Source organism: Pseudopipra pipra, chromosome 7 (assembly GCF_036250125.1).
Source record: "Pseudopipra pipra isolate bDixPip1 chromosome 7, bDixPip1.hap1, whole genome shotgun sequence".
Taxonomy (NCBI): Eukaryota; Metazoa; Chordata; class Aves; order Passeriformes; family Pipridae; genus Pseudopipra; species Pseudopipra pipra.
The window spans coordinates 18,530,776-18,550,068 of record NC_087555.1 but is presented as its reverse complement, the minus strand read 5'-3'; the positions used below and the strand labels follow the sequence as shown (position 1 = coordinate 18,550,068).

The window sequence follows — 19,293 nt, the reverse complement described above, 5'->3', positions numbered from 1 at the left end:
ATGTATTTTTCTACCTCAAATCTATGCAGTTCTTTGAAAGACAAATAAATATTCTCTTATATTGCTTATAAAACTTTTAGTATATTCTGAAACTAGGTTTTAAGCGAGAGAAAGGTATAATAACTGTCTATTTTAATTATTTCTAAGTTTAGAAAAAATTTTCAGAATCTCTGAAACTTCAAAATGTGAATTTGCAGACCTTCTGAGTTTTGTTTAAATTGAAAAGTAACTTATCCTGTATTAGCTGTATTTCTCTAAGAAACTATTGTACTGGCAGAATGAGTCACAGATCAGATGTGGTTTATTGACATATTTAATACACAATATACAGCAAAGTTACTTTCTTAGAGTACTATTGCAATTAAGTCTATATGTGAAAAAGAGAGATAGCTACTACTAAACAGACTTTTTTCTTTTTTTATCAGTATTCTTCTATCAGTTTTGTAAATTTAAATACTCTTTGAGGAAAATGGAGGGTATTCTTTATAAAAAATATAGTAAGATATCTTCTGTAATACACAGAGCCCCATATTCAATCAGTCCTTTAAGTACAGAAAGATTTCCTATGACCTTCAATTCTAACAGTCAGGGAATGCTGGTCAAAACCAATGATACTGTCCTGAGAACAACAATTAGCAGTTAAAAGGGCAGTCTTGTCTCTAGTGGCCGTGGCTGTTGCAGTAGCATCCTGTTTGGGCACATTGTTGAGCTTCTGCACTTACTCATCCTTGGAGACTTGTCTGTCAACGGCTGCTACAGCAGATTAGAGGTGACGAAATCTCTGGTTAGATTCTCACACAGCTTAACGTTGTTTTCTGATGAAGAAGCTTTAGAAGGTTGTGGGAGTCACTGGGATGTGCCTTTGTGCATCAGTTGTCCCTGGCTTTGGTCTCTGAGGACCACTGACAAACACAAAAAAAGTTACTGGTTGCTGTAGACTTCCAAGGTACTCTGTGAATCTGTAGGAAAAGGTACTATTTGTGTTGGTAAATACTTGATTTCCTTCTTTAGCATGGATAAGTGTGGTTGTGGTGCTAGCTACCTTGCCCAAAAATCTGTTCCAAAACACAAAGAGGAAAATACATCCAAAAATAAACATGAAAGCAGAAGGCTATACATGAGGAGCTCTGGTCATGCACATCCTGTTGGGCCACTGGCTTGCTCCACCCCTAATAGCTGGCTTCTTTTAAACAGAGTAGGAGTGAATTCATTTGAGCAGTGTGATCATTACAAAGTTCTCCATAGTTCATCCTCAACCTTTGTCCTTTCATGCAGTTGCAAACTGATTCAAACCCAGACAGGAAGGGAGTGAATCTGCTGAGAGGTGACTTATTTTTAGAGGTCTTTCCTACCGCAGTGTATTACTCAGCCTTCCTTGGATAACACACAAATAACCAATTTCCTTTTGTGTGGAATAAGATTATGTTAGAAGTTACTGAACATGCCTTGAGAAACATTTCAGCTTAAGTAAATGAAGACCAGCTACTCCTTCGGTATGCAGTAACTTTGGAGAGAGGGAGACTTGGCCTCTGTAAGGTCAGAATGAATATTTAAATTTTTTTTTTAATTCATATTCAGTGGCACTTACACATCTTGTAGTCTGATAACTGTAGTGTAACTTCTTGCTTTTGCCCATCTAATGTTCATTCTGTAACCCTCAGCAGACTTCACTGCTCTGTAATGATAGCTTTGGGAGAAGCAGCTTTCTTACCAACTTTGTTTTTTGAGCATTGTGAATGTTAGTTTTTAATGAGCTAGTTCAAAAACAGATCTGTCAGAATAGAAGAAATTTTACATGCTGTTTCAATGGGATGCTGTGTAGGAAATAAATGTATGAAAGGGCGTGCTGTAGCACTGCTCACTGAGGTTTCTGAATAAGGCTTAAGTTCATCAGAATTGAGACCACAGCTCTCAATGCATTTGCGTGGAAGTTTGTTGCTTTAAGGTATATCTAATCACACCTTCATATCAAGGTATAATATAATCTTATGCCTCATTTTATGTGCTGAGATTATGGCAATAGGAATTACGAAGGCACTGTAAAAATACATTAATTAATATAAACATGTAAGGATTTTCATTTGGTCTATCCATTTGGCCAAATTTAAGTACATTGTTTATCAAAGGATGTTATCTTGTGGTGTTTTGCAGTGTAATGCAGTAGTAGCATTTCAGAGAGGTAACCTTTTCCTTGCCTTAAACTGTTGGAAAATATGTGTTGCTTTGTTACTTGAGAATGTTTTTGCTTCTTTCTCTAAGAGACTCCTAAATACTTCAACATGTGTAAGTAGTATTAGAAATCTCATGTAAATGTCAGTACTTTCTAATACACCTTTTCACCAATGAGTATTCCATACTAGAAATTTTTTCTGGTTCATTTGAGTGAGAGATTAAATTTGAACTGAGAAATGAAATATTGAAAGAGAGGAATCAAAGAAAAAAATCAGATTCATGTCCAGCCCCTTAACCATCAGCTTGATTTATGGTATACCACTCTGCCCGTTTATTGCCCAGTAATCAATTGCAGAAGTCTCTGCTCTGATTTACTGATTTCCCATAGGCAAACAGAGTAGAGGCATGAAACTATAGTTAATAAAATACAGAATATTTAGCTTTGCAGGATGGGTGATCATGTGATTTAAAATAGTGAAGTGCTTGGAGACCCACAAAAATATAAAAAGGTGGTCATGGAACACTCAGCTGTCTTTACCCGCTTCATGTCACACTCTCCATTGACTGCTCAAACGATTCCGTGATGATTTGTCTCTCTAATGGTGCTTTATTGTAAAAGCGATCAAATTGTGGTAGCCTGCACTTTCAGTGTAGCTGGAATACTGTGTTCACCAACATCCCAAATAGCCACCTTGGCAGAATAAGGAAGAATTATTCCATGTTATGAGACACAAAATACAACACAGAAGGAAGACATGGAAGGACCCAAGTGTGTGGAATGTGTCGCTTTATGCTGTCTGCAAACCTTCAGTTGATAACTAGTTCAAATTTGTATGCAAAGGAACAGAGATAGTGTGAGAGACATTGAAAAATGAAGTGATGATAGGCAAGAAGGAGATTTTTTTCATATAGGAACACATGGAAGGAGGAAGAATATAAACACACCCCCCCGCCCAGCTTTAGAATATGACAGTAAACACAGAACTGGCAAGATGTGAGCAAAGCTTTGAAAATAGCTAACATCCCTCCTTCATACCTTCTGTGTTAATACTGATAAAGCATGCAAGTGAGTAGCAGGGAAAGATTCCGAAATTGTTATTATACCAAGAAGTGACAGATAGCACTCCCAGTTTTGCTGGTGTGAATTGACCATGTTTCAAGGGAATACAACACAACTGCTTTGATACACATGGAGCTAAATGGGGGCAGAGTCTGGCCTTTAGTGCTGCTGTTATATTGGTTTTGACCATTTTTGTAATATGGTTTTAGGTTTTTCCCTCTTGTTTTGCTTTGTCAAACATTTCTATAAGTAATGCTCTGTCTAGTAGAGGAGATTTTAAACAAGTATGAAACAGCATTTTATCCTCAGTAGCCAAAAATAACATAAGAACGAGCCATGTCTGTCAGCGTAGCAACACAGTGACTACTGCTTTCATGCAGGTGTATTAGTCACATCACATTGTAAGAATGGATGCAGATTTTGTGAACGCTGTTTATGACAGTGTTATCTTCTAAAGTAATCTTCCTGGCCACTGGCAGTGGAGAAACTTATGTAGGAACTAGATTTTTCACTTCAATAATGCAGCTTTTCTCTTGATGTGATATGTACTGATGAAAGTGTTTTGATAGAGTCTTGCTATGAAATGTTCTTTGTTAAGTAATGGCATTGTGACTGAAAATATCATAATCAATAATTATTCACTCTGTTTCAGATAATTTGCTATGCCATTATGTATGATATTCAATATTGCCAATGAGGCAGACTTCTTGCAGAAGATCCAGTTAGTTTTAATTCTGTGAGTTTCCCTTTCTTTGTTGTTATGCTTGTTTTAAGGTGACAAGCAGTGGCACTTCAGACACCCCTTAAGCAACTGAAAATCCTGAAAAATAACAAGCTGAGTGAAAAGGCCTTATCCTTCCTCATGTCTCTCTTCAGCAAACTTTCCTGGTGCATGTTCTTGTGTGTCATCCCTACCATCAATTTGCGTCTCAGTCTCCCAGTTTATTCTGAATTTCAGTAGCAAAATTTTATGACTGTCACTGATCACTGTGTGAGGTGGAATAAGGCTGTGTAGATGTGATTTCTCTTAAGCCCTCCTACCATGTCATTGCTTTTAGGTGCAATTCTGAATCACTGTAATAATGACCATCAGATTGAAGCCCCTGTTGAATCCTGTTATACCAGATAAAATATACAAAAATATATTGTCATTCCCATTTACAGCCCTTGTAAATGTTTATATGTTTATTAGCACTTCAAAAGGTCTTAAATTATATTGCAGAAAGCTTGACTTGCTTGAGGTTTCTTCTTTGATGAAAAGGAATAGAAACATCCAGAAAGAGTGTCAGTCTGCCTGTTAAGTAATGCCTTTATTGGTTTTCTCATATTTTATCATGGTTAGGGGTAAAGTTGAAAAATATGAATTCATCTGATTTTCACAAAAGTAAATTATTTTGATTAATTTTTAAAATATTTAAATTACAGAAGAACATCTGACAAACTGAAATGTATACACTTAAAGTCTGCAGATGTTTTTCAGGCTGCAATTTTTCTTGAAAGCTTTACTGCCAAACTTGCACTTTCTATAACCAGCTTTTTTATTAGCAAAGAAAGTGCTTTTCGTCCTCAGCAGATTGTATTATTAAATGTGGTATCTCTAAGCATGATTTGCTAAATGGCAAAAACATATATTGCAAAACACAACTGGGAGCCTATGAATATTATTTCAGGATACAAACTTCTGGTCTTTCATTAGTTCATTTTTATTAGGTAAAAATGTCTTTCATAGAAGAATCATAAGATTTGAAGCTTATAAACTAGATTCTGGCTTTTTTCCCCAACATACATTTTAACTATTAAATATGCATCTGATTCTCATCTGTCACAGACAGAAAAAATACATAACAGAATTATATCTTTGCAAGTATGTCTGTGTATATAATCTGCTATCTGTCTAATCAGAATTATATCTTTGCAGATATTGTGTGTGTATATGTTACTGCATTAATTTAGATTTGCCTTGTCAAACTTCTATGTGAGATTACCTGGAGCTTTGGTTCTAGCTGTATTTGTGGTTGGCAGTGTCCTTTCCTGACTTACAGTGGATACCAAAGTGATCAACTGCATAGGGCTTTGCTTACACTTCTCAGCTTCTGGATTTGACACAGACCATTCTTCACTGTGGGATCATATGTGAATGAGGTTATTTCAGAGATTGACCCTTTCTGATCTTCTGTCCAGTGTTATCATCTCAGTCCTTCATTTCTTTTCAGATGAGTTGTGCTTTTTCTTTCTTGCACAAGAGGTTGATCTATTATTACTATTTGCCTCCAGGTTATTGAGAAAAATAGTATGCCCTTAGAAGCTTCCTTTTAACACTGAGTTTTTGTTGCTTTACGGCAGTTGATGTGGTTGTGTGGGCTATAGAGTGCATGCTTGCATTCTGCATTTGAATGGGTGCTTTCTGCGTGCACTGTATAATGGGTGAGGCAAATAATGTGATACCATTTCTTAGATCAATGGATATGTTTTAATATCGACATTTTAAAAATCCATTAGCTTAAACCTGCTGGCATTAAAAAAATTTAGAGATCTTTGACAATGAGATCTGTGGCAGTGGAAGAACTTATGCAGTTTGACACAAACTGCAAGGCTATTGTATCATAATATATATTATTACTTTTGATTCTCACAATTTTGTGTAGTTTATAAATTTTTTAAAGTATTGTAAAAGTGTTCACTTTGAGGTAGCAAGAAAAATGAAACCTACAAGTCCTATTTAGTGGAATGTAAATCTTCCTTCCTTATGGAAACACTCCCTTGAATGAGCATTCAGCAACTTAAAACTCTAAACAAGCCAAACCTCAGACATTATCAATTTATTAGGCATATGGATTAATAAATGGGTTCAAAAAGAAAGTGCTCTTTGCTTGCCTTGATAGTATGGTTCTGATAGATGTCTTTTCCTGAGCTGTAAGGTTCAATGTTAGCCCTTTCCCTTAGTCTGGTTTCTCCTCTCTCTTCATCCATATTGAAATCAGTGAGCATTATGAGATTTCAACACAGATAGTTACTAATTGCTTTCTTCTCCTTGTATGATATGCAGCACAGACTGGTGGCAGCAGGTTTAAAGTCTCTTTAATCTTGTCCATTCTGTAATAGCTTCTGTCCACCGACGTAGCTGGTATGATGTGAGAGCAAGAGGCTGGAATCACTCAAATGATTTTGTGGCTTAGTAGTTCAGGGGTGCTTAACAAAAGGGTCAGCCCAATCCTTGTACTGAGGTAAATTGTATCAAAGCCTTACAAACTCTAGGCATCCCAGAGGTACACTTAAAAAGGAAGGTATAGAAAACTGAGGACTGAATATGGAATATTTCTCCTGTGGCAGAAAATAAGAACTACAGGACTCATTCCCTCATCTTGTCATCTGTGCTGATTATGGCCAGTCCCAGATGTCAAGAAAAGAAACAGATTTAAAAAACCCCCAGTTGTCCATGTACTTGCTCTTGAATCAATTCTTCTTTCAATCTGAGGAGTAAAACTCCAGCAGTTATGGTTCTCAGGGTTAGTGAGTATTGCTCTAATTTCATTAGTTCAGTTAGCTACAAAATTCCTAGAAATCTGTTCACCAGCAATGTGAAAAGGCCTGCAGGCCTTCAGAAATGTTTAAATCTCAAGGGGATTTATGGAACAACTTGTTCATGCGTAATTTTTTTCATTTTGGTGAATGGTTGTATATGTCACAAATACTCAAGAAGAGCACATAAGATGTGGTGGCCTTCTAAGGCATGTATTTCTTGTACTTTTAAACTATGTAATGCATTGGATATTCAAAAAATGTGTGTTTTCATCTAGTGTTTCTGTTACAGGCTGTTGTTGAGTGCAGTGGTTTAGCAGAATATGTGAATTCATACAGTCTGATGTGATGCCTAAGGCTCAGTTTCTTTATCCTTCATCCTATGGCTGATAAGACCATTAGTGTGTATTTCCCCTGAACTCTGCCTAAAATACTTTCTCGGTTGAATCCCAAGTGGAGAAGTTAAACCTGAAACTCACAAATAAAAGTTTACGCACTAGATATCTTCTGACTGGACTTCTGTTCATTTTAAATTACACTGATAAAATACTCTTCCTTCTAGATGCTGTACATAACTCTAAGCCAGGCTTGTATAACATTTGTTGGAGGGTGATAAATAATCAACATTTAAAATTAAACCTTGCCATTCTGCATTTAGTAGTTACTGATATAATTCAACTTGCTTATGTTTTAACCTCTGACCATTTTCTGAGTAATTTCTATTTAATTTTGCATTCCACAGCTATCTTGACATTTGAAAAATATCTTTTCTGGCAATGCAAACCATTTTCCTGAAATATTAACCAAAGTATACAAACAAACTCTATTCTGTTAATTACCACAAAACCCTATCCACGTTTTCCTGAGTAGAGGTTAGTGGAATCGGATACAGTATAATAGTTTTGTTTTAGCATAATAAAAATATGCATTACAATATGATTTTTGTGTGACCTAGTCTTTGAGAAACTGAGTCCTTCAAAGAAGTCATGCTGTTCTGAAAGGACTGAGTTATAAAGGAACTTGTTTGAGTAACTTAGGCTTTTATGCTTAATTCTCTCTGGGGATAATGTTGGAGACTCTCAGTACAATTAAGGAAAGATTAAAAGCTCAGTACAGACTTATTTTCTTTTTTCTTTCTTTCTGCCAATACCCTTCAAGCCTGTATCCTCTCTAGAAGCATGAAACTTTTTTCAAATGCCTTTTGTCTTTCTGCCATCATTTCTCAGGCAGTTTTCTGGTATCCATCTCTTCCACATATTTATTAATACAGTTTCTCTTTCTACATTTGTCACTTTTGTTCCTGCTATCGTGTAATGGAAGCTTTGTTGATCTCTGGTTGCAAGTTCATTGTGTATTTTTCCTTAGGTCTATCTGTGACATTTAGATCTTACTAGTTAACCAGGAATCACAAAGCAGTTAGGAAATAATTCTTGCACTGTTGAATTATGCCATCACTTAGAATTTCTTAGCACATTTGCTCTGCAGAGCTAAAGGAGTGAAATGCAGTAAAAGAGTAGACAATTAAGCAGAGATGTCTGAATACACTGATGGAGTAGGAGACTTGATTACTATACCCATTTTACAAAATGTGTTACTAAAGAAGAGCTGCAGTTCAATCTGAGCATGTCACAGCTGGGGCATTTACCTGTGTTGTTGCTGTGGTATGGAAAGATAAGATATGCTTTGAGATAACAACAGAAGTTCACATCAAAACTCTCATCTTTGCAGGTTTTTTCTGTCTGATGTATTTACACACATCTGCCCTACAGAGGGTGTTACCTCCATCTGATTTCATATACAAAAAGTACTTGGTGTCGTTTTATTATAAGACAGACTTTTCCTATTTTAACAGCAGAATATGTATTTTTCTGCCTTTTAACCTTTCTGAAGAATTACTTGGTATTTGACTTTAGAAACTGATATATGCTACCAGTCAGCTCATAAGTACCGATACTTGAGTAGATCGTTGTCAACTTTGCACACTAAAATTATATAAAGGAGTGAGGCAGAGGAAATACTGGAAATGCTTCAAGCCCTATCCATAGTAGGAATACATAATTTGCTACCGTAAGAATTCCCTAAGACATTGATTTTACATGGGCATCCATACTGTTAATCCAAGTATGGTTACAAAACGGTAGGTGAATTACCTTTACTTGTATCCATTAACTGGACAACATCTTTGGATAAGAATTGAGTTAATCTGCATTGAATACAATGTAATAAATGGTTGTGATATCCTGAAGCAGACCATGAGGTGTATTTTCCCTTCTTATTTAACAAAATAATTCGTACTACTGATATGAAGTTTCTGTTTTTTAATGTGGGAGTAAACAACCTGCAAAAGAACCCAACCTTTGTGAAGCTGTTCTGTTGTAAGTAACTTCTGCAGGGAGATGGAGAGGTACTTTATATCTGCCTACTCCCCTGTGGTAGAATAGTGGCAAAGCTCACTCTCTGTAGTAGTATGTACATGAAAAATAATATCAAATGTCTAGAAAAGACTAGATTCTTGACTGTGATTGACTATTTATTCTTCCTTGTCCCCAGCTAAAGCAAAGCCTTAGCGTGCTTCTTCTGTCTTCACCAGTTAACATTTCTGATGATTTTTTCTTTGAAGTATACCTTTCCTGCTAAAACTCTTCGGTCTATATATACATATCTTCATTTTCTGTTAATGCTGCTGCTACATGTACAAATGAAAATTATTATTCTAATATGCTAAAGAATACAGAAGGAAAAAGCAACTCTTATTTTGAAAGTGTTAAAGTAATAATGAATGCTATCTTTAGATTAGATGTGTTCTTTTTAAATGAACATTCTTGAATGGCTTGCTTTGTGTGAGTAGAATTTGCTAGAAAAGGTGCCCTTGTGACTGTCCCCAAAATCAATTTGCTCAGCATGATGAAAATAAGTAGAAACATATATGGAAGTTTTGATACTATAGAAAGAAAATCTCTTAATGTTACTAGTTTTGTTTTCCAACTGTGCTGCATTACTGCTCATGACTGTGCTGCCTTCTTCAGTGGGTCCTTTATTTTGGCATTTTTACTGCCACAGCAATGCTCATCTATTTACACTAGGCATTACTCACAAACTGCTGCATAAGAGAAGTGGGGGTAAGATACTCTTATTTTGTTAGATGCTCTGCATGGTGAGAGGACAGCAGCATGGATTAAGTATTAAAACAAGATGGTAGAGTTCCAGTAAATTGTGTTTACTCTCGTTTTAAGTGAAATCTGTCTAATTACACTAATTTCATTGCAATAATGGACAGTAGAATTTGCTGTGCTTGTGGCCAAATACTCAACATACTGTATCTTCTGTCTTTTGCTCTGACCAATACCTGCTATTTCAGGGAAAACTGTAGAAAAGCCTTCAAACTCTTTATGTAACAGTATACCATACTGTATAAATAAAAAAACCCCTGTCATGTGTCTTCCTCATCAGTCTTCATGTGTAGGACTATTTCTGTCCCTTGTTTTGGAACTAAAATGATGTCTTTATTTAATGAGAGCTTTATTTCCACTTCTCTCATTCACTCTCTCCATCTCCCCTCTGAAGAGTCCATATTGTATGCTCTCTAAAGGTTTGTCTTTGCACATTTTAAGCATCCATGCCAAATGGCTTGTGAATGGGTGCTTCTTTTGGAGAAACATTCCACAGCCAAGTATATCACATGCTACTAACAAATTTATTCTGATTTCTCCTCCAGAATATGTTTTCAGAGTTCATTCTTTGGTTCTTTTGTGTACTGCTTTCATATCTCTTGGATGATTTCTCTCTGTCCTCAGTATTTATATCCTCCCCTTTTTGCACACCCTGACCATATCTATGTTTTGTCACAATTAAAAAACATAATCACATGACTTCTTAAATTACCTAAAATGCCATTGTGCTTCGTGTGAGCTCTCTAGAACACAGAATTATGTGACCGTGCCTTTCATGTGGATCTGGAACATATCTAATCTGATGTTTACTATCATTTTACCTGCCAGAATTTGATAGCTGATGACAGAAGAGTGTTTTGCCATTGTATGAAGAAAAACTGTCACTAGTTAAGCTTACATAGATATCTATACAGAGTTAGAAATGATGGCAGTGGGAGACGTGCTGTATACTCCAACTGTGTTCAGGATTATTGCTTCCTAGACTTTGCTCAGTCACTAGCTCTATGCAAGTGATGTCTCCACTAAGTTTTTCCAAATGTCTCTTTTCCTCAACATTGCTAATTCCCTAGAGACTTACGTATTATATTTATTTTTTGTTCATTTTTTTGATCTTCTCCTTCTCCAATGTTTTCATGTTATCAAATTGTTTATTCTCCCTCTGCAATTATGAATAAAAAAAAATTCCGAACCCATTCCTTCAGTATTTCTTTAAACACTACCTTTTCATGTGTTGCCATGTTTCATTATCTTTTGTTTGCAGTCATTTAACTAATTGTTAATTTTCATGACAGTGCTTCTACCCAAGGCATTTTCAGTTTTTTAAAATTAACTATGACTATTAAATGTTTTACTGATATCCAGATATGTGGCAGCTACTGCATTTCCTTCTTCCACTACTTCAGTGATTCAAAGGAAAAAACCAACCACAACGCATATAACCACATTTAAAGCCTCCAACTTTGGTTAAATGACTTGGGAAAATTCACTCTCAAAAGAAAGAAGGAAACGTATTAGAAAATAAGGTATTGGCAAGCATATATAATTTCAGTTATTTTTTTCTGTTACTCATGTGTTTTCATTTCTCTCCTAAGTTATCCCTAATTGTCCCAGGACAGAATTCACTCAGCATAAACTGGTGCAACCTGCATTCTATTATTCTTCAACACATCTGCTAACATTTAAATTAAAGAAAATTAAAGTTTTTATTGGCACTGCCTCACAATGACCTTTTAGCATGATCATTGTTCTGCTACATTTGCCCCTCTGTCAATATGTACATCATTAAATAAATAAACCCCTAATTTCTGAGCGACCTCCTGTCTCAGTGAACACTGTTGGCTACTCTATATTCTGATAAAGTATTTATTTCCACATGTTGCAGATATGTTCTGGTGTTTGTGGAATGTCCCTTTGTGCTGATGTTGCAAGAAAGTGTGAGGAGGAGGAAGTGACCCCAAACTAACCTTCAACTTTACCTTTTTGCTTCACGTCACATTTTGTTTTCCAGTCAAAAATTGGCTGGCTAACTGCTTAATAGCATCTAATCAAGTTCAGGAAGATAAAGCAGAAATATAGCAATTATACACTGTATTCTGCAGAAGCTGCAACATTCAAAGCACACACATTTGATTTCAATGACTAGTAGAAATTATTTCCAGTCTCCTGTGCAGAACTTCTGTAAATATTCAAGTGAAAGTATACTAAGCAACTTCATTCTGTCTTCAGAATGAAATTGCTCATCAAAAGTTTGATAGTTAATGTTATGCTCCTCCTTCAGACATGGCTGAAACAAGTAACTCTTGTTTCTGTGCCCGCTCAACAAATCTGATGCTTGTTGGCCTCCCAACTGTTACTCATTTATGTTCTCACAGTGTCTGATTTCCAAAATGCAGTGATGTTAAACAACCATAGCTCATTTTTCAATAACATTCTAGTATTGTCCACCTCCTCTTTGGGCTCCTGAGTTCTTGCTAGTGCATGATTGCCTTTACCTTTTGCAGCATGCTTCTTTGAGAAAACTGTCTTGTGCAGGTCCTACTGATTGACGTTAGAGGGAGGTGCCAGGAACCTGAAACTTACAGAAGCTTTTTTGCATGGAAAAGTGAAAAAAAAATGCATCAAGTATCATAAGTGCTCATAATCAAATCCAAGCTTGTTTAAAACAAATAAAAATGTGAAAAGAATCCCCCACTGAGAAGAAACAGTGTACTTGGCATGTCTAGATTTACTTATTCCAAACATAGTTTCAGGTGAAGAAAGTTACTGTACCTAATGAACAACTCGTGGCATTGATCTCTGGATAAGAAACCTATCCCACATTCATTGTATGAAATGTTACCTCTTTGCCTAGGGCAGCTGTCTCCGTTTGCCAAAAGAATTTTTCCCTGTTCTCTTCACCCAAGTTGAATTTTGACCTTCTCTAATTTTTTTTTAAGTGTGGTCTAAAATGTGTCTTACAGTGGCCTTTACACATGGGCTTTTTGAAGCGAAACATCTTTTTGTGAGACAGTTATCTGTCCATTGGACAGATGCACCATTATCAAATAAGGAAGCTAGTTCATCTGGCTGAGTTTGAAGGCTATAAAGCTAAGTTTATCTCTCTTGGTTATTAAATATACATTTAATGATAGATGCAGCATGCCAAAGATTCTTTAAGGGAAAGTAAGGAATAAAACACTTATATTGTCATGCAGTAAGATAGTTTGTAACTATCATCCTTTATTTTGTCTTCAGCCTATAGTCTGATCTGAATGGAAAAGGGACATTTCACAACACTGACACTAAAGTGCAAGCAGACATAGATGACCACTTTGAGAAAAGTAAGAAATTCATCTTAATTCTAGCACTGTTGTTCCAAGGAAAACCATGAGGTTGATTGTTAGCTATTCAAAAGGATAACATATAGGCTTGTACTTTCTGTATATTCAGCTTTATCCAGTGGTTCTTAGAACAGTGTTGTTTGGCAAGTGGATTCTGTAGCCCATGGGACAGCGTATAATCTCCAGTTTTGTTCTTGATCCTTGATGCTTACATACCCATATTGTGGCATTTGTAGTTTGCAGCTAGTAGACTACCTGATTGTAGGGATCTCTGTATTTCAGATCCCAGCTCAACTTTAATTTTGGAAAAAATGTCCCTTATTTACTTGCAGAGAGAGCCTTGAAATGTAAACTGGATACCTGTGGTTAAAGTGTTGATTTATTTTCCCTAAGCATTATTTGTTCTTCCACTCACTAAAAACATGGTCTATACTAAAAATTTTGCTGGCAGGGTTGTGGGGAAAATGTTGTAGTGTTAGGCTGAGAAAATGGGGGTTTTTTGTGCTTTAGTTAGCCTAATGAAGGACTGGTATAAGGAGTAGTTGCAAAAGAGCTTTTGCTGGCAGAAATCCTATTATCCCTAGGATAATTTGCTGACCGAGGTTAAAATGTAGGGCAAGCTCTGAGTTGGCCTTTGGAAAATTGTATATTCCCTTATTTTTTCCACATCATGATAGTGGGAGGAATAGGTTGTCAGTGATTAGATAAACTACCAGTGAATTCCTGTGTTCTTCCCTGTGGAAAGCCTAAAGATGTACCAGCTCTGCTATGCAGCTGTTGGGATTTCTAGCTGCCGAAAGACAAGTCATATAAACCTCTCATGAAAATCATTAGTCTTATTGCAATTTTGATCAAGATATTTAGCTTTGCCCTTTTGCTTTCTCCATGTGCAAAGTGAGAATATAGTATATATTTCTTTTCTGAAAGTGTTTTGATGATTTTTGAATGGTTGAACAAGCTTTTAACATCCAGATGTATCATATGCAACACTTAATGAGAACACAGGCTCTCAACTAAAGAGACTGCCCTTTACCAGGCTTTCTTGTGGCCTTGGCACAAGCAGCTACATGCCCTCTCTGTGATAGGACTCCAACTGTGGCTTAAAAATTGTGTGTTTGTTTGGGGTTTTTCCTGTGTATATTTTTGCTGCGTTTTTGATGTTGGTGTATGATTCTTTAATACTTTTTTTGATGATTTCAACTCCAAAAATCTTCCTATATGTATCCATCTAATATTCGATGCTTTAAATTAATCAGTTACTTGCATAAATAAGCATTCTAATATCTTACCTGTGGTTTTGAGAACCTGCATTTTTTACCTACATGTATGTTTTTGCTTGAGATTGAAGGGGGCTTGGAATCAAGAATAAGTTAGAAATACATTTAAAAGTCTCCTTTGTATAATTTTTTTCCTGAACAACACTCTCTTCACAGAACATTGTTTTGTTCATTCTTCTCCCTCCCTGTTAGCTATCTTCCCTTTTAATAAGGTTTTACTGTGTTGTTGTTTTTTCATAGAGAAATCATGTTTAATTAAAAGTTACTTGCATGTTTTCAATTATAGATGGTAATTTGTTTGACTTTACACTCTCAATTGCTGTAATTTCCTGTACATTCCAATATACAATCCATTTGCGTGTTTCAAGTATCAGTGTGTTGTTTGCACAGCTCTTGTGTAACACTTGAGGAAACCACTGGGGCTTAGGAAGGACAGATGATGCTTTTTGGTGGCAGTGACACGATGGCTATTCTTTCTTCTCCTTGCTGAATTGGTATGTGTCATGTGAAAGGTGGGGGGGTTACCTGACCCTTACTGTGGGGAGATTTTCTCAACCCTTAGTGATTTATTTGTGTGTCAGTGCCCCAGGAAAGCTGAGACCCTTATGCCCGACCAGTCTGTCCACATCCCATAAGGAGACCCTTCACTGAACAGATTCACCGGACTTGAGGATGATTCGACTGCCTTTTTCAGGGGGGCTAAGCCAACAGTGTGGAGACCCCCCAGTGGGTCTTCCCAATGTGTTGTCCAGTGCTGGCAACTGCTAGCACCTGTAAAGGACTCACTCAGCTTATGGAATAACACTCTTTATTAATACAAATTGTGACAGGTTAATAAGGTTCGAGGGTTGTCTGTGATAGCATCTGACTGCAAAAATGTGTTTAAAGCAATCTACTGTAGTATAAAGCAAGCACACTCTAATCCTAAAAGCAGCATTTGACACGTGTAAAGTATAATTCTTACCCAGTAGGGGTCCCTATGGGGGTAAAGACAGGTTCAGCCCATTAACTGATACCAGCAATTTTGGTGGTTTTCCTCAATTTCCCCCCTATTCTCAACTTACTTTTATACTATCTCTTTAGGTTTAGGTGGAGCTTGAGTGACCTTAGTCATAAGTTTTATTATCTCTGATTGATGTAAAACTCTCTTGCTTTGCTTCACTTGCTCATTGGGGTGGTCATATCTTGGCATCTGAGGAGAGGGATTTTGACATAGTTGTTGGCTCAGCTGCAGGACATCTTCATCCGTCTTCCTTTTTTAACAGGTACTACACAGTCTTATGAACTACAAAGTGCCACCATGCAGATACTTCTATGAAGGGAGGCTGCAGTGTCTCCACTCCATCCTCCATCTCCTGTAGCAGGTGCATATCTCTGTGTAGGGAATATTTGTGGACCATGTCAACTGTGTTCCATCCAGAGAGATGCAGCTGCATTTTACCCTATAGTTCTTAGTCTCCTCTATTTTTTAACCCTATCCATCTCCCCATGATATGGAACCGACTTTTTTGAGAGAAGTGGAAAATATGTTATCAAACCAACATGTTGTTTCAGTAGATAACTGGGAGTTAAGCAAGTGGACCAGCAGTAATGTTACATTCATACTTTTGCTTGACATAAATCAATGCTGATTGGTGTGGATTCCCAGGTTCATGACCTGATGTAGTGTAGCAGAGAAAATACATATTAACACATCCCAATTGATATATGTCAGAATTCCATTACAAATAAATCTGTTGTAATTTTTAGCTGCTGGAGATAAGGTGAGAGGAGGTTTTTTGTTGCACCATGTATTAACACCAGAGCTTGTTTGGTCTACTGAAATAAATTCTGTGTTCAGTCCAGATGGAACATAGTCTATATGGTTCTGCTCACCCATGTTTGGAAGAGATGAACTCAAACAGGGATAGATCCAGAGAAGGACTATGGTGATAAGGGAGATGGACAGTCTATTTTATACAATAAGACTAAAACAGCATGTGTTGGTTAGTCTGTTGATAAGAAAGCTGATATGGAGTACAGTTGCTGTCTGTAAGTACACAGATCACCATTCAGGGCATAAAAACTATTAAAGGACAGTGCTGCTCAGGAGCAGGTGGGTACTAATGCAGCTTGAGTGTTTGAGTGTATATTAGAAGTTTCTTTTTAACCATCAAGAGAGATGAGGTTCTAAACAAACTTCCGATGAGAGTCTGGGGATGACGTAAATGGTAGTGTTTAAAGCGGACTTGATTTTATTTTAAGAGTGATTTTCTATGTGTATCTGCAGTAGCAGCTCCAATGCTGTTTCTAAGCCAGATTTCAGTATTTTGGCTAAATACCTTTTTCCTAGTACAGGAAAGAGGTACATGAAACCATGAGGTCCAAGTTTTGTTTCAGTTCTTAGTGGAAAAGTGTCCTTGCAACTGATACTGCCTTTAGAATTGACAGCACTTTTCACTTTTGTCTGCCACATCCATGTCACACTCCCTTTTGTTGGTGTAAGCCTGTTGGGAAGGTCAGCATTGTTCTGTCCCCTCTGGCATAGTGAATCTTTTATTTTTGGTATTGTAGCATGTTTCTCCACAGAAGGTAAGGAACACTCCTAACTGCAGCATTGCTAGCGGAATAGAGCTATTTCTTTAGAACACCGTCCTAGGCATGAAAGTTGGGAGTTTGAATCTCATTCCCCAGGGAAGACAACTGAAGGCAGAATTACTGCTCTTTGGATGAGTCCAATCCTGAGGAGGATTCAAAGCCAGATGGAAGCGCAGCACCTGCCTCCATCTTTCTTGAAATAGAGACCTTCAGTTCTTTGAATGTGTGGTGGTAGGCACGTATCACACAGAGAGACTTCTCAAATTCAAAATCATTAAGATGCTTAGCATTTACTGTCTGAAGGCCACGAGGGCATGAAGTAGAAGGTGCCTCAGCTCCTCAGTGTTTCCCTTTAGCCAGGCACTGTCAGCTTGGGGATGCTTTGAAATGTTTTTTTCAGGTACCTTTCCTCACAAGATTCTCCGTCTCTGGATGCCTTTCTTCAGTCCTATGTTTCATTCCTTATCAACAACACACAAAGAGAGGAGAAAAGCTGGGGAGGCTTGAAGGAGTCACGTGGAGTTCCACACCTGGATCTAAAACTGCCTCTGTAACAATTCTGTGCTAATGAGCATGCTTAGGTCTTCGTTACATTCTGTCCCCAAGGTTGTTGTGCTCCTGTGGCAGGTGTAAAAATGAGTATATGTAAAATCCAGAAAGCACTTTGAAGTGGATGTTGCCACAGTAGACTTTCACATTAGAGCAAAAAGAGTTGTTCTTTATTTTAGTGTTTGTTGTAAAGTAATGAGTTAATTCAATTTTGCTCTTTCTTTCCTGGTTTCCTGGCTAGGGTAAGACACTATACAATACTGAATGCTGATAATAGATGCAGAATAGGTCTTTATGAGTAGCTGAAATTTTTCTACTGTTTAAATATTGGTAATGATTAAGTAACACATATTTCTTGTATAATATTCAGGTATGGCATTTGGTTCTTAAAAACAGAGAGAAACATTTCTGTGATCAGAAAGAGTAGCAGCTAGGAACAGCAGTGATGTGAGTCATTTTGACAGTGAGCAAACTTGTCAGAATGTTCACATTTTCAAGACTAGATGGTCTAAGACAGCCATTTTTTCCTAAATATTTTTCAAAGTCCTAATGAAAATTTAAAGAAGTGTGTCTCATGGTGTCTTGAATTGAAAAGATCATGAATTAACAATTGCATTTTACTGCTAAAATACTACTTGTTTACTGGAAAATCAAAATAGTAACAAGATTAAGTCAGGTTCTTTGTAATACTTTTAATAGCTGAATTTGACAATCCCATAGTGTAAAATATGTCAATCCTAAGGCAAAAAAGAAAGAATTTGTAATGAACTACACTGTAAGACGCTGAAATAATTTTTAACCAAATCAGTTATATGTTAAGCACCTTTAACATATAAGGTACTTAACTTGCTTTTTTTTCATAAGCCCTGTTTGCATTAATTAATTTCACATTGTCCACTTCTTTGAGATAAACTAGAATTTCACTGTGTGTAACACAATACTTTTGTGTTACAAAGTGAAAATCCCATGGTTTTGGCTGAAATGCTGGTTTATTACAGCCCTCTCTTGCCTAGGGCCATCTGCATAGGAGAATATTCCTTTAACAGAATAAATCACCAAAAGACTGTAGCAGACTTACTGGAACCATTCTTCTGTATCTCTGACTACTGTTCTTGCCAAAAGTGTTAAAAAAGAGGCTCAGTGGATAAAAGATTCTATTTGTGAGACTACCTGCTTTGCGATGGTTTCAGAAAGAAAAAAATTGTACTACATTCACTGGCTCTTTAATTCAGATTGCCAATGATAATGCAGAGTCTGCTTGCTGCTACAGAAAGGTAGGATGCAGAAGCAGAAACATTAGTGCTAATCTGCTGCAGAAGGACTAGATAAATCAGCACAGCTCTCATACATCACAGAGAGAGAAGCTGATTGCAACTTGACCATGTGCCTAAGTGGTCACATCAGCAACAAGAACGGAGCATGGATAAAAAAACTAAAATGTATCCTTAGGGCTACTTGCTGTGCAGGACGTATAATAACACATCAGTGTAAGTTTAAGATTTCATTTTTGTTGTTTCCTTCTATTGTAATTATGGTCGTTTACAAGAATGTATTTTTATTTTGCATAGATTTGGGGGAAATGTAATGAAGTAAAGTGTAATACTAAGCAGATAATACTTCAGTACCGTTTATATCTGTGAATAGTAATG

General features: G+C 36.7%; 1 protein-coding gene across 5 annotated transcripts in view; it reads left to right on the top strand.

The window, feature by feature from the left end:
• Positions 1–19,293, top strand: part of RAPGEF4 (Rap guanine nucleotide exchange factor 4) — a 151,837-nt gene that overhangs the window by 24,963 nt on the left and 107,581 nt on the right. The window contains exon 1 of one of the 5 annotated variants that reach the window (XM_064660825.1): positions 18,971–19,131. The exons of the other annotated variants lie outside the window; for them this stretch is intronic. The gene's annotated coding sequence lies outside the window, so the exon portion shown is untranslated. Of the gene's footprint in view, positions 1–18,970; positions 19,132–19,293 lie in introns of those variants that run through there. 5 annotated transcript variants of the gene reach the window in all.